General features: G+C 45.7%; 1 protein-coding gene across 2 annotated transcripts in view; it reads left to right on the forward strand.

Moving 5' to 3' along the window:
- LOC108578079 (POU domain protein 2-like) overlaps positions 1-23459 on the forward strand; it is a 116381-nt gene that overhangs the window by 35824 nt on the left and 57098 nt on the right. The window lies entirely within an intron of this gene.

The following is a 23459-nucleotide window of genomic DNA, read 5'->3' on the forward strand; positions in this document are numbered from 1 at the left end:
GGAAGAAGGACAGCAGAGAAAGTTATCGAGAGACGTATAATAGACAACTACTATTTGGATTTAAACGGTACTCGATAGAACTCCTATAAATTCACGGTTACCGGTAGAATAGAAGTCTAAAATTACCATTGCCGGATGACAAATGCGAGTTTGCTTAGACTCCCTCCTTCTCTAATAGGCTTCCTCAAACCACGAATAGCGCACCTCTGTAACCACGTTGAGTGGAGGTACGTACACACCAGTACCAAAGAAGAATCTACCCTCGTAGTTCACCATAAATCAGCCGCCGGTCTACCCGCAAATCAGGCTCAATCACTCCGAGTCGATAGCTCGATCGGGCACTGACAAGCCGCTGCGCCGACAGAGAGAGCACACTGGGCCCCGGAGAGATCCCCGGCGATCGATCGATGGATCAATAAACCACGTGGATGGAAACGCGTGTACTCTCACTCTTTCACCTCTCCTCTTCTCGTGTTCGCCCCTTCTCTCCCTCTCCTCCTCGCTCTCCACGTGGGTGTAATGTACACGAAGTGCCGGCAGGAGGGAGAGAGCGGTGAATTCGAGGCACATATTAAGCAGGATTATTTATCGGCACGGCGTGCAAGCCCTTGATTTGATTTAACAAACAGCGCTCGCTAACAAATTGATAAGCGGTCGCGAGCGGCAAACATCACAGGAGGCTTCTTCTCTACTCTTTCTCTCTCGATGTGTTGTACGATCCTCTCTTAAGCGTGCAGACGAGCTCGCGCGCGCGCGCGTTCTCGCGAGCACAAGTGAGGCACAGGGATGTAACTTTGAGAGGGAGGGCTCTCAGGTCAGGGTCGGACGCGGCTTTCTCTCTTCGAGTCTCTCTGTCCTGCGTTCGAAACGCGGCTCTGTCAGCCCTCTTGCGCTTCGTGAGAGGGCGCCATTAGCATAGGGGGACCCCCCACGGCGAGTGCAGGGCCCGCTGGGGTACTCCACCGGTACACATTATATAGGTGAGGCCTGATATATAAACCGACCTCATTGATTTATGGGTCGAACGATTCCTTTAATTATAATACGATATTTATTCAGATGAGCAGAGCCGCGGACGCGAGTCGACGGAGTCACGCTGCTATATGGTAATACGCAACACAGTCTCCGCGTTCTCTCTCTCTCTCTCTCTCTCTCTCTCTCTCTCTCGCTCTATCTCGCACGCGCGGGATTATTCTTATTAGACGGTATACGCCCCCGCCTCGGGATAGTAGGATAAGCTGTTGACTAGAGTACTTGGAGGATAGAACGCGGCCTGGTGGCGTGGTGCATCGATTAGGCCGCTGTTATGGCTGTGTTTGGGTTTGGTAGAGTTTTGGTGGTGGGTGGGAAGGGATGGGATGTTGGATTAACGAGACTTTCGACATATGTAGTACTAGTCGAAATAGTATTTGTTAATCAGAGTATGATCCATTGGTTCTAATGCACTTTGATTATTGCGCATGTATGCACTTCTGGTTAGGGGTAGTTCTCGAAAATCTATTTTACTTTAGCTTCGTTGCTGAACTACTTTTTCCTGTTAAAAAGTGAGCACCAGCGTTTGATCTTGATCCGTAGTTCAATGAGACTTCGTTAGTGAAGTATTTGTTAATCAGAGTGTGATCCATTGGTTTTAATGCACTTTGATTATTGCGTATATGCACTTCTGGTTAGGGGTAGCTCTCGAAAATGTATTTTACTTCGGTTTCGTTACCGAGCTACTTTTTTCTGTTAAAAAGTGGTCATTGGTATTTGATCTTGATCCATAGTTCACTTTCATACAGAATCTGCTACTTCATAATTAAAAAATTGTCGAACCACAGTATGGAAACATTCTGGAAATGATGGAATCGGCAATTTTATATATCAAAATCTATAAAATATAGAAAAATTGCGATTGCACCTGATTCTGAATGGTCCGATCTTCCTCGATCTACCATTTCAACCCTCGTGGCTACATTCGCCACTTTTCTCTCTAATTTCCATGAAATTTTGATGCATCGTCAAGAGTACAAACGAAATTCTTCAGTCTCTCAAACAATCAAAGAATAAAATTTCACTCTGACTTTCACGATCACACGAGAAAAATGCGCATTATTAGCCAAGCGCCAAGAGCATTCTATGCATAAATAGGCATCGATTTTCAGCGGCTCTCACCGCGACTTGCCGGCGATCTTTGCAATTCAGAGCGAGGCATTTATATCTGGAGGGAGGGAAGAGGCATATTCGAGGGCACAATGAAGCCGTATCTGTATCGTGTAGTCACGATTAGCTCGTACGTTCTAAACAGAGGCAGCTATGCACTCTCGAGTCATCCTGCGAGCGTTTATCAGCGATAACATCAGACGGGGGATTCGTTCGCCGCGGAATGATCTCGATGCATCGTTGGGGATCGAGCGACGAATGAATCGCGTGGGTGGAACGGGTGAAGAGAGACATCGATGGTAGCGAAGCAGCCCGTGGTTTCGAGCTTGTTCCCACACGTGTGTGTACGTGGTGCATCGTGATCGTCGATCGTTCGACTCGGTAAAACACGTGTACATAATTACTGACATGCGGCATGAGCCCGCGATATTAATCACGATTAAGAGAATTTCGAGGCGCCCCGGTGTATGCAGGTATGCGTGATGGAATACCCTCTTAATTCGGATTCTTATACCTCTTCTGGTTACTTCTTCGTACATAATTTCCTCGTTTAATATCGTAGTAATTATTGGAGCGAGTGTTAACCTTCTTATTCCTGGTATAACACGCTCGTGTATTATTCTTGGAAGGTTTTATCGAGGAAACTTCTAATCGCCACATTTTTTCAAATATTCAGAGCAAATTTTTAAGTAGTAAGAAAATTAGCACAGTAGTCCTACATGATATTAAATTTACTCACAAGATTCAAAGGGTTAAAATACACAAGCAATGACGCACGTCGATATTCGGCAAGGAGAGAAAGTTGCAATTGTCATTCGAGACAAATTAAGAGAGTCGAAGTAGGAAGATAGTAGGAAATGTTTAATTTAGCACAAGCTATGCAGAAGCATGTTAGTCTTTCGTATTTCATTTCAGACTCGTTTTTTCACACTCTGTAGGCAAGCACAAAATTCTGGAAAGTGAAATGTGTCAAACTTTTTTCACTAAAAATCAGAAAAATCCTTCCGAAGAAAGGCAAGAGTGAAGATTGCCTGCGGAGAGTGAAGTATGGTGCAACGATCACATGCTACATTAAATTATTTCGATAACCTGTTAATTAGAGTATCGACGAATTAATTCACCATTGGTGCGAGCAATAATTTACCGGTTGAGCGAGAAACGCGTCAGAATCTGCACTCGATCCGGAACATTTTAATTCTCCTTTGAATCTCGCGGTCCGCAAGTTGGCGTGGTACGCGTGCACACACGTAAAAGTGGCGCGCGGCATAAATCAAACGTGGTGCCCCCGAATTCCCACCGTGGCGGTGGATCGATCGGCATTCGTTCCGCGATACGATTCTCAGAGGTCCACGATGAGAGACGTTTTAATCGTGCCGCCTAAACATTCATGGCTCGTCACTGGCCCCCACGATCCACCGTTCTCCGTTCCGCCATTTTCGAGCACTATTTCGTTTTTTCGCCGACCGGTACGCGGAATCGTTCTAGCGGACCACATCGCTCCCCCTTTTTTCCAAGCTCAAGCATCCGTTTGTATATTGTTTGAAAATATGAGAAGAAGTCGTCGTCGTAAAGATGACAATGTTGCCGGGAGGGATTAGAAAAAGTCGCCGCTTCTAGAATGCGGCTACGGTGATGGGAGAACTTTTCCTACGGAGATAAATCAAAAAGTGGAGAAAATTGGAAAGCAATACTTGTCCGCTTGTTCGTGAAAAATGATCAATCCTCCTGTCGACGCCACTTTGAAATTTCTGATAAGAAAGATCGATCCAATTTCCACTGGTTATCGAAACGCACAAAGAAATTATCACCATCGCGCTCTCTACACAAAACCTCCCTTAATTTCCCTCGAAGAAATTATTACCACCCGACTCTCTACACAAAACCTCCCTTAATTTCCCCCGAGAGTCCCCTCTGAACTTTCCGCCGCAAAAATCAATCCAATTTCCGCTGTAAAAATATTTACACCCGGCGCGATTTGCTTTGGCGCGAAACAAGATGTTAGATATCATTAAGAAAGGAAGAAAAATTGGAATGAGGCGCACAGGTGGCGGCGAGGGATGCAGCTGGCCCATTCATTGGTGTCTCGCGGACGGTACGCGCCGGTTGATCGAACGAGTCAGCGAAGACAATGCGATTAATTTTAAACACCGCCGCTCGTCCCGTCCCCTGCCACCATACAGAACAGCCGGAGAACAGAGAAGATGCAGAAGAAGAGCGAAGAGAAGAAAGAGGGAGAGAGAGAGAGAGAGCGAGCGAAGAAAAAAAAAAGAAAAGGAACGATACCCACGAGGCTTCGCGTACCGTGGTCACGTGTGCATAATTAGGGACAAACCGATAACGGCCCGCAACGCTTGTCAAGCGGTTAAGCGTTACCCGGGGCCACAGCCAGGTGGACTAATGATCTCCTTGGGCAAGCTCGAGCATCCACGTCCTCCCTCCTACTCCTCCTACTCCCTCTTTCTCCTCCTCTTACCGCTTCCACTTCTTTTCACGTCTTCTTCATCCATTCACCGCGCGAGACGCATTATCACTGCACTCATTGTTACCCGCTCTCCCCGGCTACAACTTCATCCGCCTGCAATGCCACGCTGCTACCATTCGCGCGAGCCTGATTACCGTGATGATCGTAGGGAACGAGCTTCGTTTCTGAACGCCAAATCGTTTCGGCATATTCCCCTGGAATGTCCAGCCTTCTTTTGTCATGGAGATTCGCGTCCCTCCGCTGCGAGAGGGACGCGAGTCTCGTGATTGGTTTTCAGGACTGTGTTTAACCCTTTCGCTGCGCCGAGTATTATTCTTCGCGAAATTCAGATTTTTATTTTTCAGTCTTTATAATTACTTCGAGAGTGTGTTTCACGCATTCGCTGCGCGGAGTATTATTCGTCGCGAAATTCAGATTTTTATTTTCACGTCTTGATAATTAATTTCGGATTGCATTTAACCCTTTCGTTGTAGACGGTAGGTATGCAGTGGAGAATATTATTTGCCAGCAAGTGCGGGTTTGTCATTTTTCCGTGTTCCCGTGTAGAATAACGCACATTAACTTTCACGCAGATCGCGAAATCCTTCGTTTACCTTTACGTTGTTCAATATAAAATGATGTAAGTGTCGTATAAACGCAATTCTATTAAATTTCACAATTAATTTAACAAAAACTCAGTATTGCCGGAAGCGCCCACAATTAATAATTCACCGTCGTCCGTTAATCAAAGGAATTCTAACATCGATTTGTTTCCGTACGCGAGAATTTTTCCTTCCCGCCCCGTCGCTCTTATTGCTTCGCGTGGATCGCCAGTCGACCGGTTTTATTGCGTTTACGCCAATAAACGCGGCCGGCAAATAAGAAGAGCTCGATCCGCGGCGATTGATATTTCGTGGCAACGCTACGGGGGAATTGGAAAACGCTACGGATTATTTTCGCTGGTTTATTTGGGCCGCGCGAGACGGAGAATTAACCGAGCGCACGCGATCTTCTCCGCGAGTCACAATCGGACGCTGAGGCAACGTAAGAATTGCGTGCGTCTCGGTTCGCTCGTTGCCTGTTTTCTTCATTGTTCTACTACTCGCGTCGCGAGCTCATGCTCGCGAATATCCTCCTATCTCGACTCGAGGATCATCCTTCTGTGTTTCCGTTCAATTCCCTCCTTTTGGACCGCCTCGAGATCGTTCCGTTCGGAACGTTCGCTGCGCCGGAGGAACGTGACCGATACGAGAACGAAAGTAACCAATACGCTGATTACTTTGCTCGGTTCTAATGGAATGGATTCACGCGATGGAATTTCGATTATCATATGCAAACACGCGAGGGAACGTGTCTAACTCTATGGACGCTCTACTGATTGATATGTTTACGGAGTGGTTACCCTGGTTAGATGGAGCAACCACCATATCCACTGTTGCCTCGATGATTTAGGAGCCATATATTACCGGCCCTTGGCACCAACGAGGCTATGCACAGCTCGCTGCTTTCAGTACCTGTATTGAGACGTTCGTTTGCCTTAGCAGGAGACAAGAGCACGAAATTCAGGTGTGTACTTGGCTTCGGAGGAGTTCAGTCAGACTTGTCACAGTTTGATTCGTGGAAATTTATCTCGCGTTTCTTTGAGAATTAAAGGGTTAATCTGCCAAGTGATCTTTGTGAATATTTGTAGAGAAGGATTAAGAATACTCTCAGTGCGATTTGTTTATCGGGAAATTTATCTGGTGTATTTTTGAGGACGACAGGGTTAGACTGTGAATATATTTGAGAAAAATAGGAAGATTGGCGAAACTCGAGAAGAATACCTACCTAGGCGTTTCAGTGGATTGAGTAAAACGGTCGTTCAATTGCTCGTTACGCGGTAATATTAGCCGATTCTACGCGTAAAGGATCATTAACGCGCGTCTCATTAAGGCAAAGAGGGGAAGAGGGAATTAGCACAGGGTTAATGTTCGTTAGTGTCTTGGTAAAACGGTGGTTCCGTTAGCTTTCATTGAAATGGGAGAATTCGATCAGTTTCTAAGATATTTTATGTATTGGACACGAGGATTACGGAGATCATAATACCAATCACGTTTACGACGATCGCAATTGAAACGTTATTGCGTTTCACTTTAATATCGCAAATACCCGGCAATATCCTTTTAAGCCAACTAACCTTAATTAACCTTGAATTCCTACTCCAATAATAAACCTCCGATATCCAATACCTGTCCTGGTAATTGACTATTCACTTCACGTCTCACCTTTAGCTCGATCGTTTAATAATATGTCGGTCAGCCGTAACAGTAACTTTAACAGAATCTTATCGTCGTTAAAATTCACGCCAACATCTCCCGTGACCTTCGATGCAGCGACTGTGAAAGAGTAAAGAATCCTTTGGGTATTATTATTAATATTCTCTGGAGCATCGAGTGATCCAAAATCTCACAAAGTAACAACTGTAAAAAAAATAAAAAATCCTGCGAGCAGCGTTAATTCACGAATCAACCAGTTCGCCCCGCCCCGAATCGCCGAATTTCCCAGCGAACAACTAAGATAAAAAAATGGAAGAAGAAAGGAGGTTTCGCTCAGGGAGGAATCTGGATGGAATGGAAAGCCCGGTGTAGCTGGACAAATATCGTGAAACACAGAGAGCGGGTGGTCGGGGGCCATTTCGAGCACGAAATAACGTACGAGCCTGAGGTTCCTGCGGGGGCATCCACGACGACGAGAAGAAGAAGACGAAGAAGAAGAGGTCGTGGTGTTCACGGAGGTTATGACACTCGTAGGAGGACAGACGAGGTCGAGAACAGAGGTTGTTCTCTCCCGTGGGTTGATGGATGGTCCTGCAGAGATATGACGCGGCGATTGGCCGGCCGTAAAGCAACGCGAGAAGCACCCATACGGATCCGTTCCTCTTGCCTTCGCCCCTCTGTCCTTACACCGTCCTCCGCTAATCCGTCCTCTTCCGCGAGCACGCCGATCTCCGCTTCTCTTCGCTTTATCGTCCGTTTCACCGAATAGCGAGAGCTGATCACCCGGCCATTCGTGTTTCTTACGAGCTCGTCTTTACCGTTCGCGAACGGAGCATCGCGGCCAGCTGCTCTATATACATTCGAACCAAACAATTTCCGCTCGGGGATATTCGAAGCCTGGTTACGAGGCGACGATGAGATTGCTCCGCTCGTACGCTGCTTGTTGTTACTGTTGCGTGGGAGAAACGAAGATGGACTAGAGTTGTTGCTTCTTGGGGATGGATGGTTTGTGGTACGGTTCCTTTGGAACTGGGTTATTACGGAGGTGGAAACTTACTCGGTAGACGAACTTTCCTTGAAATTTGGGTTGATGCGAGGGGGCAGCTTGTTAACCCTTTAATCTGTAACAAGGTGTCAGATTTGTGACAGAGATTTTGGTCAAGATTAGTTCTGTCGGTAAGAAAAGTTGGTTGTAATTTTCGTTTTAATTTGTAAGACTGAGGATTGCTAATTGCAACTAATCTTTTGTTACCTGATTCAATGCTGAAACAGTAAAATGGCTGACGCTTACATGCGTAGTCAGAAAAGAAATCGTAGGTTAAGAATGACGTGGAGTCAGAAAATAATTGGAATTCGGTCTAATTCCTTCAAACTGTCGCAGGTTCAATTAACCCTTTGCACGCCGAAAATTTTCTGGTAAGATCGATCAGCTCGCTTTCGCTAATCTTTGTTAATTTGATTTTAACAAGTTAGGAGATTTTCTCTGTCACAAATATTACAATTTAATAAATCCTAAACGTACACACACCTATGTGCGCTGAAATGTCTCCGAAGAGGTTAGCGGTTTATCGAGTTGCTTTAATCGACGAAGGCAGGCTTACGCACAGTACGATGGATGGAAAATTTGTATTTAGCGAGAGGCGGACCGACGGACGCGGCGTTTCGCGGGTCGTAGGCGTGCTCACGTGCGTGCGCCGGGACGAATTGCTGCACGTGGGTGGGCAGAGTCGCCCCTAGATCGACGACGTCCCCGCGATCCTCAGCCTTAGTGGCGCACGATCGCGTGTTTTATTTATCGGTAGATCGTGATACTACATCTCGGTACGGGAAGCATTACTTTCGGAGGAAATACGCCGACACGATCGGCGAAAGTAAATCAGCCGATGTCCCGTGGCTCGGCTGCCTCTTGCAAAAGTACCACGACCGATTATTAATGCTTTTCCGGATCACAATTTTCCTTTTTCCTCCCTGTTCCGTCCACCTCTCGATCATTTCTTCGATTATTCTCTAACATTCCAACAATTTCCATATCTCTGTTCTTCTTTATCGACTGGAGAGAATTCATTTAGGACGAGTGATTTAACAGATCTCTCTCTCTCTCTCTCTCTCTCTCCGATCCGTGAGAGTTTTCACGTAATAGAAATGGACGATAACGTGTGTAGGAAAGTTGGAAACGCTGAATATTTCCTGGTTCCAGCGGTCGTAGAGAGCCGCGGCTCTGGTAATTATCCGTGGATAATTAACACCTCTGTCGGTGGTACGTTTGACGCAGAAGGCGAGTGTGCAGCCACGATGCGCGCAAATCGTTGCGCAACGTCGTTACGTTGATCGTCTGGGTTGGTAGCCGCATGCTAATTAGCCGAGGAACTCGTGTAATACGCGGCCTGCGGTAAATTAGTGGGGCAATAAAGCGAGTCGTGAAACCATCGATCGTAAATTAATTGGAGTAATGGGTCGTCAGGTGGTGCCCGTATGCTAAACAGCGCTCGGTTAATAGCCCCGATGCTGAGAAAATCGTTCGTCGTAATTCTGAAGTTAAATAGAAGGGAATCGAGTGGCCTAAACCGAACACAATCACGAAGCTTGCGGTGAAAGGAGGGAATTTTCAAGTCTCGGGCATAGTTTGACGCGTTTTCCCGCTGACTTTTGTCCACGGGGGCGTATAGATTCTTTAGAATGGAACACGACAGGGAGTCTGGCGAAGTTAGGGGAGTTTCACCCTGTGGAAATGCCTTTAGTCGATGAAATTTCTTTGGACGAGGTATAACTGCAAGGTGGAGGCTGTTGACTGGATTAAATGTGGTTTTTTTTGGATTAACCACGATGAATTAATGGGAACAGGGGGTAGCTTCGAGGGGTGGAAGAGGCAATTGGATTTTTAGTGGAAAATTTCGATATTAGGAGAAAGTTGTGTTTTAGTATTGACACAAAAAGGGTAGACGGTGATGGTATTATGTTTAGGGAAGGTACGATTAGAGTTTGACAATTGAAAAACTGAAAATTCTGTATGGTCGAGAGAAAACGGGCGGAAGTTTGTAAGGTGTCCCGATTTCTCGGGCGTGTGATAAAATAAGTAAAACAAACAACGGTACGAGGCGGTACCGGAAAGAGGAGAAGGACGTAGGACGAGGCCGGAAAGGACGTCACGTGCGGGACCTTTGCCAGCTACTTTCTCCCTTCGTCGAATTCAGTTTCCCTCTCCTGGACACGCATCCCGCTCGCGCCGGTGCACGAACCTCCGCGCGAGAACAAACAACCTCGGAATTCGTTGCCTGATGAAGAGCACTCGTTTGTTTAGTCCCTGTACTCCGGTTTTCGTGCTTCGATCGGCGACCTCCGTCGTTCTCGTTCTCGTCAAATTTATGGGCGGACCCTTCGCTGTGTCTTGGAACCTATGAGTGAAGTTTAGAAAAAGTGGAAAAAATTAGAGTTAGAAAGCGTTGAAGTCAAGAATATTAAAGTTGAAAGGAGTTAAAGTCGGAAAAATTAAAACTAGACAGAGTTAGAGTCAAGAAAGGGGGGAAAGATACGTAACTTAGTGATCTGAAAAAAATTACAGCGATGAAAACTTTAGTGTACAAATATCTACAAATTTTCGAAAGGATTTCGAATTCTCGGTCGTCCTTCCGCGGTTTGAACCTCGCCACCACCTTAGGGATCACGGTCGAATTTCCCCGACGTCAAGCAGCGAGCGATACGAGCGGAAATGAGAGTAGGATCGAGAGACTGAGAAGGAGCTGCCAGGAGCAAAAGGTCGCGTTATTTTCCATCTGAGCTGTGATCCGCGAGGAGAAAGTCGAGGCCCGTACCAGACCGAAATTTTCCCTTTAAAATGCGGAATGGCCGAATGGAGCTCGACTGGTCGATATAGCGGTGTTCAGGGGCGGAATTAGGGGTGGCGGTCTACGTTGCCCCCCTTCAAGGACCCTCTTCCATTCAGTCTCGTAAATAGCCGCCGTTTCTGAAAGACCTCCTCCTCTCCTGTCTCTCTTCTCCTTCGTTTCTTTCTTCCTTCCTTCCTTTTTTTTTTTCTCTTCGCTCGTCCACTTTCCACGTACGTGAACACCGGTATTCCGTGCACCTTGCGAAAATTTCTACGGTTCAACGAACCAATTGAAACGCCATAAACTTGATCGCGGAGAATACGAACTGGCTATTATGTCATATCTAATTCATTCACTATTCCATTGGTGTTTGTAATGTTCCCGAATTATTTCACGTGAATTTTTCCGTTATTTCGAGGAGAGGAGAGGAAATTCGTAAGACTAAGAGAGAAAAGTTGCAAGTGCTGCGGAGAATATTTCGTCGGAGGTAAAACTAAATTGAATTACACAGCAAGGACGAGTGCCGAGGTTGGCTTGGTGTAATGGCGAAAGGGGGAGAAGGATGTGTTGCGGTTCTCTGGCAAGCCTCGCAGTCGGCGAACTAGCCCGGAGCAACACGTTCGAAACGCTGCCAATGGCCAATGCGATGGCTTGCCAAAAGAGACATTCTGGTGGATGGTAACACATGGTTAACGATATTGGAGCAGAGCGTGAACTTTCAGACGTCGTCTAATCACTCCTCTGTCTCAATTTATCGAACTTTCGTCTCATCTTTAACTCGACGATCCTCGAAGAGTCGTAATTCAACGATAATAGAAGAGAATTAAGAAAAACATATTTGTTAATTACGCGTTACTTGGTTGGAAATTGGCAAACTCGAGGAAAATAGCCGAAGAGAGGCAGAATCTCGTTCCTGTTGCAAGGGTCGAGGTTTAAGAAGCAGAAATTGCCCATTTTCCGCCGCCGCTCGAAATCTTTTCGGGTAATATTTACCTTGGAATCGTCGAACGGGAGGGAGAGATCGTGCAGGAGACGACGAGGAAGAAATAAGAGGAATGCGAGAGCGTGGGGGGTGTGGCGGTGGAAAAGCGGAGGAGCAACCCCTTTATTAGATTACCGGACGAGTGTCGCAGCATGGCCACTCTTTGAGTTCTCGCCGAGAAGAACCCTCCGGGCTTATTGTCTCGTTTCCACAGGCTCGCCCCTCGTCTCCGCGCCTAGCACACGTCCGAATCTATTTATTTACGCACTTTTAAGGCGCCAGCCGACGACCACCTCTCAAAGACGCTGCAAATTGGCTTGGAATTGATTTCGCCTGGACCAGTCCAATCTGGCTCCGCTTCGTTTGCGAACTTTCCAGCGAATATTTTTCGGATTCGAGAATTTTCGGCTGGTTAGAGATAGATGGAGAGAGGAGAATTTGTTGGCGTGTTGGTATGACTCAGGAGATTGAATTAGAAACGGAGGATTCAGTTGCAGCCGCTTTATTCCGGACGAACGTACGTCGACGAGGCGTAAGAGTTATGGTGACGAGGCTGGTAATGATGGGACAGCTGCACGGTGCGCGGTATTGTTCGTTTCGAATTCACCCTAGCTGAATTTTGAAAAGTCACATTCACGTTTGCCGATTGTACGCACGTGCTGCGTCCATTTCCAGGGAGAACGTTTGCTTATTATCAATTCCGCTTTCCCATCGTTTTTCATGTCCGTCTCTGCAATTGTCCTCGTACCATCTCGATCAGAATTGGAGAATTAGAAAATTTGAGAATTTTAGAGTAAGAGATTTGCTGTAACGTAAAAACATACCAGCCTCCTATTCTCACTCCCGAAAAATTCGAAGCAACGGTCCACACGCAACGTTACAATCCTCCGTTTCGAATCCACCTTCAGGCCTAATTCCTTTGTATCGCAAGCGCAACAGTTTCTCGTAAAACCGAGAAGAAACGATCCTCGAAGCGGGAAGACCCAAGATAGAAGGAAAATCTGGTGGATCGTTGATCCTGGCTTAGGACAGCGGCGTTTCACGTAATCGTGAGGGAAGGAAGACCTGAATTAGGGGTGGTTTATTTTTCTTCCTCTAACGTGCAAGCATATACACACACAGGCACGCACACGTGTGGAGAAAAATAGGCGGGGGATGACGAATGAATGACAGGAGAATGAGCTCGGTCTGATGCACGCGAACGCTTTATGACGATTCAATATGAGTCTGGATGAAGCGAACCGCTAGGTTGCACTCTCAATGCATCCACATCTCGAATTTCTCGCGCACGCACACACACTCACTCTCTCTCTCTCTCTCTCTCCCTCCTTCTGTGTATGCTCCTCGGAAGAGTTCCGATAAAAGGGGCGATTCATTTACATTCGGAAATGATCGCTTATGCTTCCTGATTGAAATCGCCGCTTCGTACGTGGCCCGATCGATTATTCCGGAAATTCGATCGGGGATCGTGCTTCCGTAGACCCCGATGGCCCATCGACTAATTATTCCGAGGGAAATTTCATTTCTTCCGTGGTAAATCGAGTATTCGTTCAATGTCATTTATACTTACATTTTTCTCAACGAGGTTCTTCGAATTTGCACTGGAAGATTTGCACCTGGCAATTTACACCAATATCGAACGTGCTACTAATTCTTCGTAGATTCGAATGAAAAACATTTGTTAAAAACTTCTTAAAATTGCTAATTCTTTTCTGGAAATTTCTGCGTTACTTGCAACGCACAGCGATCTCAAAATTTTTGGCCAGAGGTGTACATGTATATTCGAAAAATTCGTTCTTTACTTAAAAAGTTATATTTGAGATAAAAATTCTGTTCGATTTGTCACGAGAAATGTCCCTTTCCCCTTGAACGGTGAAAATTCGACTAACCACCGATGGAAGAAACCACGCGAACGAACGAACCTCCACAAGGAGGCGCATCGTCCGGGCCAGGTCGATGAAAAGGGCGGAAAAAAGCAGGAGTTTCCAGGATCGGGGCAACGCGGCGGTATTCATCGGTGTCTACCTTCCCATGACCTAGAAATCGGCAATTTCTAAAGACGCGGAGAGAGGATTTGCGTTCAAAAAACAGACGGTTTCACCCCGTTTCGACCCTCCTTAGCATTCAACCCCCTCCCCCTGTCGCTTTTTTTACAGCTTCAATCGCTTCTTCTCCGCCACTTCTTCCTTTTTTTTCTTTCCTCTCTTTTTTCCCAAAAAAAGGCTACCCCAAGTTTCAGAGAGCAATCCCGGTGAATATGCAGGATATGCATCATCCGCGTCCCCCTTTCATTTCGTCCCTTCGACGGATCCGTGCGAGATGATCTTCCGAAATCAGGAAAAAATTTACCTGCGTACCCCGTCATTTTGCTACCGCTATACTTCTCCATCTCTCTCCGTCTATCGTGTATTTTAAGGAAAGGTTGTTTAGGGGAGCGTCGAATTTCACCCCGAAATAACGCTTTTTCACACAGTTTTTACGCGTTTTCTGGGGTCTCGATCGCGACACATGGGGGTCGTTGACGATTTTAAAGCGGACACTAGATTCTCTGGCTGCTTTTTAACGAACATTCTCATGCTTCCAGGCGTATGTTACTCGCGCACACTTACTTACCACCTTCGATGTGTTAGCGAATAATAAATCGCGGCGGTTCGAGGAGAAAAGAGATCCTTGGGGAAGATTGATTTGATTCGACGTATGAGCGTCTGCTGAACTTCTACCTTCAAATATTCTCTTTCAGTCTGCTAATAAAAAATTTGAATCCGCTAAAATTTTTCAATTTTCAAATATTTCCACGAATTATCAAATTTCGTTTTATCGAAAGAAGGGAATGTGCATGAATAGTAACCGTTACTCGGTAAAAAGAAAAAAAGAAGAAGGAACAATATCGTAACAAAAGGAGGGTCTGGCAAAGGTTGTTGGCAAGTTGAAACAAGAATTATCCAGTTTTTGGTCAGGTAGAGGAGCCACCGACCTCCCCAGAGATGTTTCCTCTTCCCTTTTGTTCCGGCATGGCGAACAAAACTTTCGGCCGGTGAAACACCACCCTTCGATTAATCGGTTATGTACCCACGCGCGGAGAATAGTTGGCGGGGAAAAAAAGGAAGAGCCGCGATATTCATCTGGGATTGAGAGTCGCGACAAAAGAAACGAACGATTGGATAGGGCGGCAGGCTGGATGAAAAATTGATTGGTATCGATCGATTGCGGTTTTCTGGTGAAGCCTCTGCGCCACGATGGAATTAGCAATACGATTGAAATTTGAGAATCGACGAGAGGTTTGATTGTGACGGACGATCGGTGCCGATAGATAAGGCCATTAACCGATCGTTTATCGATTAAGGGATTACGAAATGCATCGAGTATGGAGTGGAACGTCGCGTCGGTGGTTATGGATTCGAGAAATTCTGTTAACGAGTGAAAATTAAGCGTCGAATTGCCGCTGAATTAATTGAGGTTGCTTAATCTATCGATAAGTCCACCGCTTACTTTATCTTTCGGATAGAAACTTAAGTTTAATAGCGTTTAAATTAAAATTTGAAAAGTTAGATTTGACAATTTGTAAATTTGAATTAAAAAATTAAAATTTGAAAGATTGGAAATTGAAGAATTAAAATTTGAAAGTTTGGGAATTAGAAAATTAAAATTTGAAACTTTGGAAATGAAAAAATTTTAATTTGAAAGTGTAGAAATTAAAAAATTAAAATTTGAAGGTTTGCGAATTAAAAAATTAAAATTTGAAAGATTGGAAATTGAAGAATTAAAATTTGAAAGTTTGGGAATTAGAAAATTAAAATTTGAAACTTTGGAAATGAAAAAATTTTAATTTGAAAGTGTAGAAATTAAAAAATTAAAATTTGAAGGTTTGCGAATTAAAAAATTAAAATTTGAAAGATTGGAAATTGAAGAATTAAAATTTGAAAGATTGGAAATGGAAGAATTAAAGTTGAAAAGCATGGAAATTAAAAAAATTAAAATTTGATCGATTGGAAATTAAAAAATTGAAGTTTGAAGATTAGAAAACTTGGAAACGCGAAGATTTGAATCTAAAAATTTGAGTTTGAATACGAAAATTTGGGAATTCAGAGTGAAATGATCCAAGTGCAGAGACTTTTACCGCTCTTTATTGCCATCGAACCGAATCCTGAAAGAACAATTTCTACACTTTCCTTTCCAATCAAGTACTACCACAGCGAGCTAGAAGATCCATTCCAACGAAACGTTCTGGACGCATATTAACGTCGTTTCGAAAGCAGAGCAAACAGCAATCGGCCCTGGTGATCGTCGCGGCACGGCGCACGTACTCGTTCCATGTCTCCGTACTCGCCTCATCGAGGTTATCGATACGCGAACAGTTTACCCGCGCACCGCTGTTTGATTTATTCGACATTACTCAGCGATAATCTTATTGACTGTTAAAACATGTAAAATCGAGGTGTGCCCTCGACATGTCCGTTATCGCTTCGGATACCCAAACACACACACACAGACCGTTTTTATCAGTCGTCCATTGTAACAGTCGATTACACGGATTACAGGTTACACCGGACCCTTTGAAAAAGAAAAGGAAAGAAGCAGAGAGAAGGATAGAATTCGACTTGGAAGATGTAATTTCGGGAAAGAAGCGTTAAACCGAATGGTTTCTAGGGCAAACTGGAACCACGGTTATCTAAGTTCCGGCTAAAGTGGAATGTTTGATAAGGATTCAAATGGTTCCCAGAAATGTAGCTGTTCCACGTAGAAAATGAGTCAAGTTGAAAGTGTGACGACTACGTTGAAGTGTGAGTCGTTAGGAGTTTTCAACGCGTTCACGGTGAATGTAAATGTCGATTTTCAGACAAAGTTAGGCTCGGTCTGAGAGGCGGAGGCGTATCTGGGAAGCTTTTATTTTCCGTGACATAACGCGACGTCACGGCAATTACCTCCGGACGCTCGGCAGGATGACAAAGAGCTCGCGTGTTGGAAACTCCTGCTCCTGGCTGGTAATTAACAGCCTGGCTGAAACGAATGTCGACCGCCCGGCTGATTTCCATCGTTCAAATTTGTTCTGGCAGTTGTCGTTTCGACTTGATGCATTCTTCGCATTCAGATAGCGAACACGGGAAGCTAGAATTTGAATGTTCCTGCTACGCTTTTTTAATCGACTCCGAGAGAAGCTGTGGGAAATTTCGAGAGCTGCACGAAATGTACGATTATCGGTGCTTTTGTTAAATTTGAAAATTATACTCTCGAATAAAATTCAATTCTTCCTTTCGAACGCGATATTCTTCCCGAGCTGTGCGTTATATCCGAGATTATGTAAGCTTAATATGAAGAACACTATTAAATGTACATACACACCGTGTTACATTGCCACTATTAAAACGAGGTCACGTGAACGATTGCTCAACTTTTCACAACTAAAGGGTTAAAGGACTCCGTCGCCTCCACGTGACACAAGAAAGTACCCAACGAAAACACCCTGAAACGATATAATTTGTGGAATCGGGAGAGGAATAATCGAGTTGGAGTTCCGACGTAGAACCAGAGAATCGATAGGACGTTCTCTCTCGCAGCATCCGCCGGCAGCTTCTTCTTTTCTCCCCGTCGCTCCGTGAGAAAAGTCCTCCCTCGATCGCCAGGCATTACCTCCCCCTCTTCCGTCGTTGCAGGAGCGCAACAGAACGATCAAGAGGAGTCGCGTCGGCAGAGAAGGAGCCCGCAATGGCAATACGGGCGACCGGTCCGCGGGCCTACCAGTTTTTGTCCCTGTCCTACGGGGTTTCTCGCACACGCACACGCGTCTTTCCACCAGCGTGCACGCGCGCTTCCAAGCGTCTCTCCTCTTGGTGCACCTACGCTCCTCGCCGATAGACTCGATCGAAGCAGCCTCGCTTCTGCGTTTAAAATTCGTCAACCCGGAACGTTGCACTCTTGGACACGCCCTTTGCCGCGGATTCACGAGGAAAAAGGAAATTTGGCCGAGCGGAAGGCGGTATTAAGGTTGAGAAACGAATTTCCGATGAATAGGGAACAGCTTTCGCTGGAAACACCCCGAGAATTGCAATTCCTCCTTGCCTACGGGGGAGAATCTCGCGTATCAGGAATTGAGATTCTCGCGAGTCGAGGACAGGTTCGCGTGGAGTCGCCGGGAGAATTGAAATTCACACGAATAGGAAACACCTCTGCGTGCATTCTCCGGTAGAAATCGAAATTTGCGTGGATTCACGCAAGTCGGAAATTAAAATTCCTGCGAGCTGGAGCAATGCACTCTCCTGTTGTTTAGTAGTGTACGCTTGAAAATTGCACGCTCGACGTGTGAGAGTAGTAATAATAATACCGCGTGTATATGCAATTGTGAAATTGGTAAAGGAGAAAAATTGGCAGGAATAGGAACTAATTTTGTAGAAATTCGCGAATGAGCCAGACGTTTCACCTAAATCTACTCTTAAGGAAACTTTCTCCGGTAAATGCACGTACATATATGTATATGTATATGTATATACTGTTGCTCATTCTGACACGTCGAACTTTTCACGCTGTTAGATCCACCTCGTTATACTCTCAGATTAGAGTTTCCGCGAGCATCGGAACGCGAGACGCATTACGCATGCACACGGAGCCGGTGCGTGCACTCGTGCACGCATCCACGCAGAAGTGCATCAGCCGATTGCATTCGCGGAGAGCGCGGTTGCATTGGCGGCGAGGCCAGCCAATCGGGTTATCGGGCGACGAATTCACCCCTCCAGGCCCAGCTGAGCCGAGCTTCGAGGCGGGCAGTTTGCTTTAAGGATCTCTCTTCCTTTCTTTCTTCCTTCCTTCTTTCCTTTTTTATTCCTTGTACGCCGCTTCTTTTTCCTCCTCTTCTTCTTCTTCTTCCCTCTGCTACTTTCGTTTCTGCGACTTCTCGACGTCGAGCGTTACACGATTCGTACATCAATCTCCTACGTCCCCCTCTTGTCCCATCTAGCTTGATATTTCGAGAGAGCAAAATGCAAATTACCCACGTGCATGCATACGTTAATTAATTCGAAACTGCCGACTCGCGAGAAGTTAGATAAGAGGGAAATAAGCGGTTGCGTATCAACGCATCTCCCCTACCTTTCGCCCGGTCTAATCTTAAGGAATAATCGAAGTGGAAAAGCGACAGGTTACCCGACGTTTGCCCGGTAGCTTTAATCTTCGTTCTTTTCGCCATTAATTCGTCCCGAGAACCCGTCGTAAATCTTTCGCCAGCTGTGTTCTCTATCAGCGCGAGCCACGCGATGCTACGAGAATCGTCATTGTCCATGACTGCTCTACCGAGCTAAGAACGGCCGCTTCGCCAAAGGTTATTAACACTCGTTTAATTTGAATATGAATACTCACTCGCCGAGTTTTTCCCTCCCTCTGCGTTCGTAGAAGAATCTACGTTCGTTTTCAGCGAAGGAAAACGCGTGTTTGGATCGGACGAGGTATGGAGGAACAACAACGCGTTAATTATGCCAGGTTAGAGGCGCACCGATGAAACAAGATGCGCGAGGCATATTTACGAGCGCGCGAAAGTAAGAGGCTAGAAAGGCAGGCGATGCGCACAACTCGGTGAATAGGAAATGATTTTCTGCCAGGTTTCCAGTCCCTTGGTTCACGGATCCGTGGACAAGAGGCAGGCTCACGTGCGCGCGTAACGCTTGTCTGACATGGGCCTCTCTCCTCGTTCGTTGATGGTTTAATTCATCCTTTAAAAACCACCGCGTCGGTGTTACGCACAGGTGAATCGACGTGGCCAGCCGCGACTAATCTAAATAAAGACATATAATCATTGCGGGCAGAGCCCGTCAAAGTTTGCGTATAATTGCGCCCGTTCAATTCCACGGGGTTCCGTTGGGGTGGCCAGACTGCCGTGAAACAACCTGAGCATCCATTGTCGATGGAAATTCTTTAATCGTTACCCTCAACTTCGTCGATATCATCAATCTCCCGGTTTCTTCTTTTTGCTCGACCCTTTGGCTACGGAAGAAGCGTACCGAGGAGGCTAGATACGGTTAGAATTAGAGATAGGAAATTTCAGGCTAGCTCGTTGTGCAATTTTACGATATTGTAGTCTGGGGAATTACGTCGGCAGTGTTTTATGCCTTTGAAGATCGTTTAGGATAGGGTCTAGGTAATGCGGTAGATTTGATCGATACTTGAATTAAATAGTACGCTCGGAATTTTCAATTCTTCAAATGACTATGCATTTCTCTGGCGAAGCTTCGTACATTAAACTTGCCCCGCCGTCTTGGAATTATCACGACATCTAACTCTTCTGTTCTCTATTCATAGGTGTAATAAATCTTCGAAAAGAGCGATATTTCTCCACGTAATCCTTCGCTTGATGTTACTCAGATAACTATCGAAAGTTCCCTTTAACCCTTTCGTTACTATCGGCGCCTATAGGCGTTCTGAAACTTTCTGTACTTCCACCTTAATTTAATAAATCGAATTTTAAAACGACACGGCCGATGTAACAAATATTGCAGTCACGGTTAGAAATACCCACGTTTCGCGTTGAACTCTGCCGCAGCGAAAGGGTTAAACACTCTCCGACAGCGTTTACTCCAAAATCGATAGGATTCCAGGATCGATCTGTCGATCGTCCGTTCGGGCGATCGCGACCGTGAGAACAGGGCGGACACGTAGCCGGGCTGCGTACGTCGGATGATGAATAGATCGGCTCGCGAGACGGATAAGAGCGCGAGGAAACGTCGACGGAAAAGTAACGAGGTGCGAGCAGCCACCGGGAGATTAATTATGTAGCGAGTGAAAAAGAGAAAACCGGGGAGGCATGGAGATGATTGCCGGCGATTGGACCGGGGAACCCGGCAGGAATTTAATAAGCCATCCACCACCCGCCTTATCGCCGGTTCCCACGTGCATCCGCGTCCTGGAACTCGCGCATAAATGCATCGCGAATTCGATCTCTCGTCGTCGCTGCTCCTGTCTCTTCCCTTCGACCGTGCGCATAGGTGCGATACCGAACGCGAGAGGCTCGAGTTTCGCCGTGAATACGAATCGACCACGCTACCCTGGACACCGTGAATTATCATAATTAATCGACGGAACGTCGCTATACCTGTCTCTGTTAATTCCACAAAGATTGTCGTTGAACGAGGATTTTATCCTGCACCGTGAATGTCAATTGATCGATGGATCGTTAAAGAGGTGTCTGTGATTTTCTCGATAATCCGTGGTTGTCGAGGGATTTCGCGGTTTCCTCGTATCCATTCAGAAGTATATTCCACCGACACCAGATATGTATTACAAACGAGAAACTTAGTATCGCTCGATCGTTAAACTGGACTATTAACGGAAATAAAATCGTCTGAATCATCGAGACAATTAACTTCTTGTGTTGAGATTTAATCAGCTGTAGACGATAGATACGCTTGTCTATTTTCATGTTACCAGCTTTCGTCAAACTTATATACGTACGAGGCCCTCGAAGGCTGAGATTCTTTTACATCTAGCTTAGATTATCATAAAGTATCGCTTACGTGTACCAATTACACTACATCGAAATATTCCTCGAAAAATAACCCTAGAAATCAAACAAGCAAAAAAAAAGTTCACCACAATTCCATTCACCCGAAAAAAGAAGTATAAAAAATCGCGTAACGGCAGACAGCGTGAGCCACCCCATGGCGACCCTTTTCCGATGGAAAGTCGTGGGTCGTTAGACTGTAACCTCGCGTCAGAGTCGGGAGAGTGAACTGGAGGAAGAAAAAAAAAAAGTTTAAAATGTTTGAGGAAAGGGTGGCCACCCTACTCCCTCTTCCATAAACGAGAGGTGCAGGCAGGCAAGCAGGGGTTGTGTATTCCTGCGGAATCTTTCGAAACGCGTGCTGGGTTCGTGCCGCAGCACCTTTCCTCGTACATTCGCTCATTTGTGCCACGTCACACGGACAGGGAGTCGAACGTGGTGTGTGCGGGCCACGCAGGAAGAAGCGTTTAGGAACGGAATAGACGCAGATGCTTAGACGGGGAACGAACAGACGGAGCCAGCCGGCTTTTTGGGGTGAGGAGGGGCGGATGGTTTAGACGGCGTGGACGTGTGTCTGCCATTGTGATTTTAAAATCGCCTGCTTGTTCTCCCTTTTCCCCCTCTCTGCCGGCGTGTTTTCCACCCCTTTGAAGTTGCGACGCTGGTATTACCAGCCTCTGGATTCTGCTCTCGAGTGTGTTCTACCGCGCTCGAGGATCTTTGATCTTGATGGAAAATGTTTGCTCGCGATCGAACATCATCCCAGCCCTTCGATTGTTCTTCGTGGCTCTTTTCGTGGCGCTCGATTGCCCTTTTGCTGTTACCTCGATGAAAATGTGCGTGTTACATTTTGCTGTTTTTATCCCCTTTTTCTTCCTATGGAGTTGAAATTTTGACACAGATGGAAGTCGAAATTTCAGAGCGAAAAATGTGCCATCTTTCGAAATATTAATATTTTCCAAAATGCATCGATCTCCGTACGAACGATCTACAGTTTGAAACTAACCCAAGAAATCATACTTCTCTACTCCAGTTTGTACCGTTTCATCCCCAGCAGGACTGCTCGACACGCTACATCAGCCACGAGCCTCGGGCATAAACATTCAGCTGTACTCACAAGAGAATCCACCCTGTATCCCCGCAGTATCCTCTCTGGAGCTGAACTCGGCGGGTTACAATGTCTCTCCAACCTCGATATGCACTTCCGAATAAAAAAAAAGAGAGCTCCGTATCCAGAGACTCGCCAAACAGAGAGATCTGAAATCGTTACATTTCACGAGTGTGTTCCATTATGGGTGTACTGTGAAAAAGAAAAGGGGGCAGAATGACGCGAAGGGATCTCCACCACGAGAGTACCTCCCCTTTCGCTTTAAACTGGCAGGAAAATGGCGTCTGGCCACCGCGGGTTACATGCAGATTGGCTAGGTGTCGGTGGAAAGGAGTTATGTCGAAGGGTGGTATCTCGCCAGCCGTTCCGCGGAGGGCGGTTTCGCGCTTGCGCTCACAACCCTTGCTCTACGTTTCGTATCCCCTCTGGCCTGGCCCCTCCGACCAGCTCGTTATTATTCACGTTTTTTATTGGTCGACGCGCAGGTAGCTTGAATTTACATAATGGCGAACCTCCTTGGAACCGCATCGATTGCTCTGCGGAATATTTCAGGGATTCCACTCGCGTAAATCCACGAGTTACTTAACACTTGTTACGCGATCTGCGTAAATTTTTCGACGAAGATTTTTTCCTCTGGAAATTTTTTTATAAATCGCGCAGTGGATTTTTGAGTAATTATTGTAATATGCAGAATGAGGAAGAGTGTATTTTAGAGTACTTTGCAGAGGAATATGGCGGAAGAGAAAAAGTGTATTTTTGAGTGCTTTATAGAGAAATATAGCGGAAGAGAAAAAGTGGATTTTTTAGTAATAATTATAGAGGAATATGGAGGAAGAGATACAGTGGATTTTGGAGCACTTTATAGAGGAATATGGAGGAAGAGATACAGTGGATTTTGGAGCACTTTATAGAGGAATATGGAGGAAGAGATACAGTGGATTTTGGAGCACTTTATAGAGGATTATGGAGAAAGAGAAAAAGTGGATTTTAGAGTACATGATAGAGGAAAAAGTGTATTTTAGAATACTTTACAGAGAAATATGGAGCAAGAGAAAAAGTATATTTCAGAGTACTTCATAGAGGAATACAGAGGATGAAAAGAAGTGTATTTGAAAGATAGAGGTTGTATATTAGAGACAGAACGATTAACACGAACGGTCGAGTGCATTTTTGAATAGATGAGGAAAAACGACGAAGTAGGCTTGT

Source organism: Habropoda laboriosa, unplaced genomic scaffold, assembly GCF_001263275.1.
Source record: "Habropoda laboriosa isolate 0110345459 unplaced genomic scaffold, ASM126327v1 scaffold5, whole genome shotgun sequence".
NCBI lineage: Eukaryota > Metazoa > Arthropoda > Insecta > Hymenoptera > Apidae > Habropoda > Habropoda laboriosa.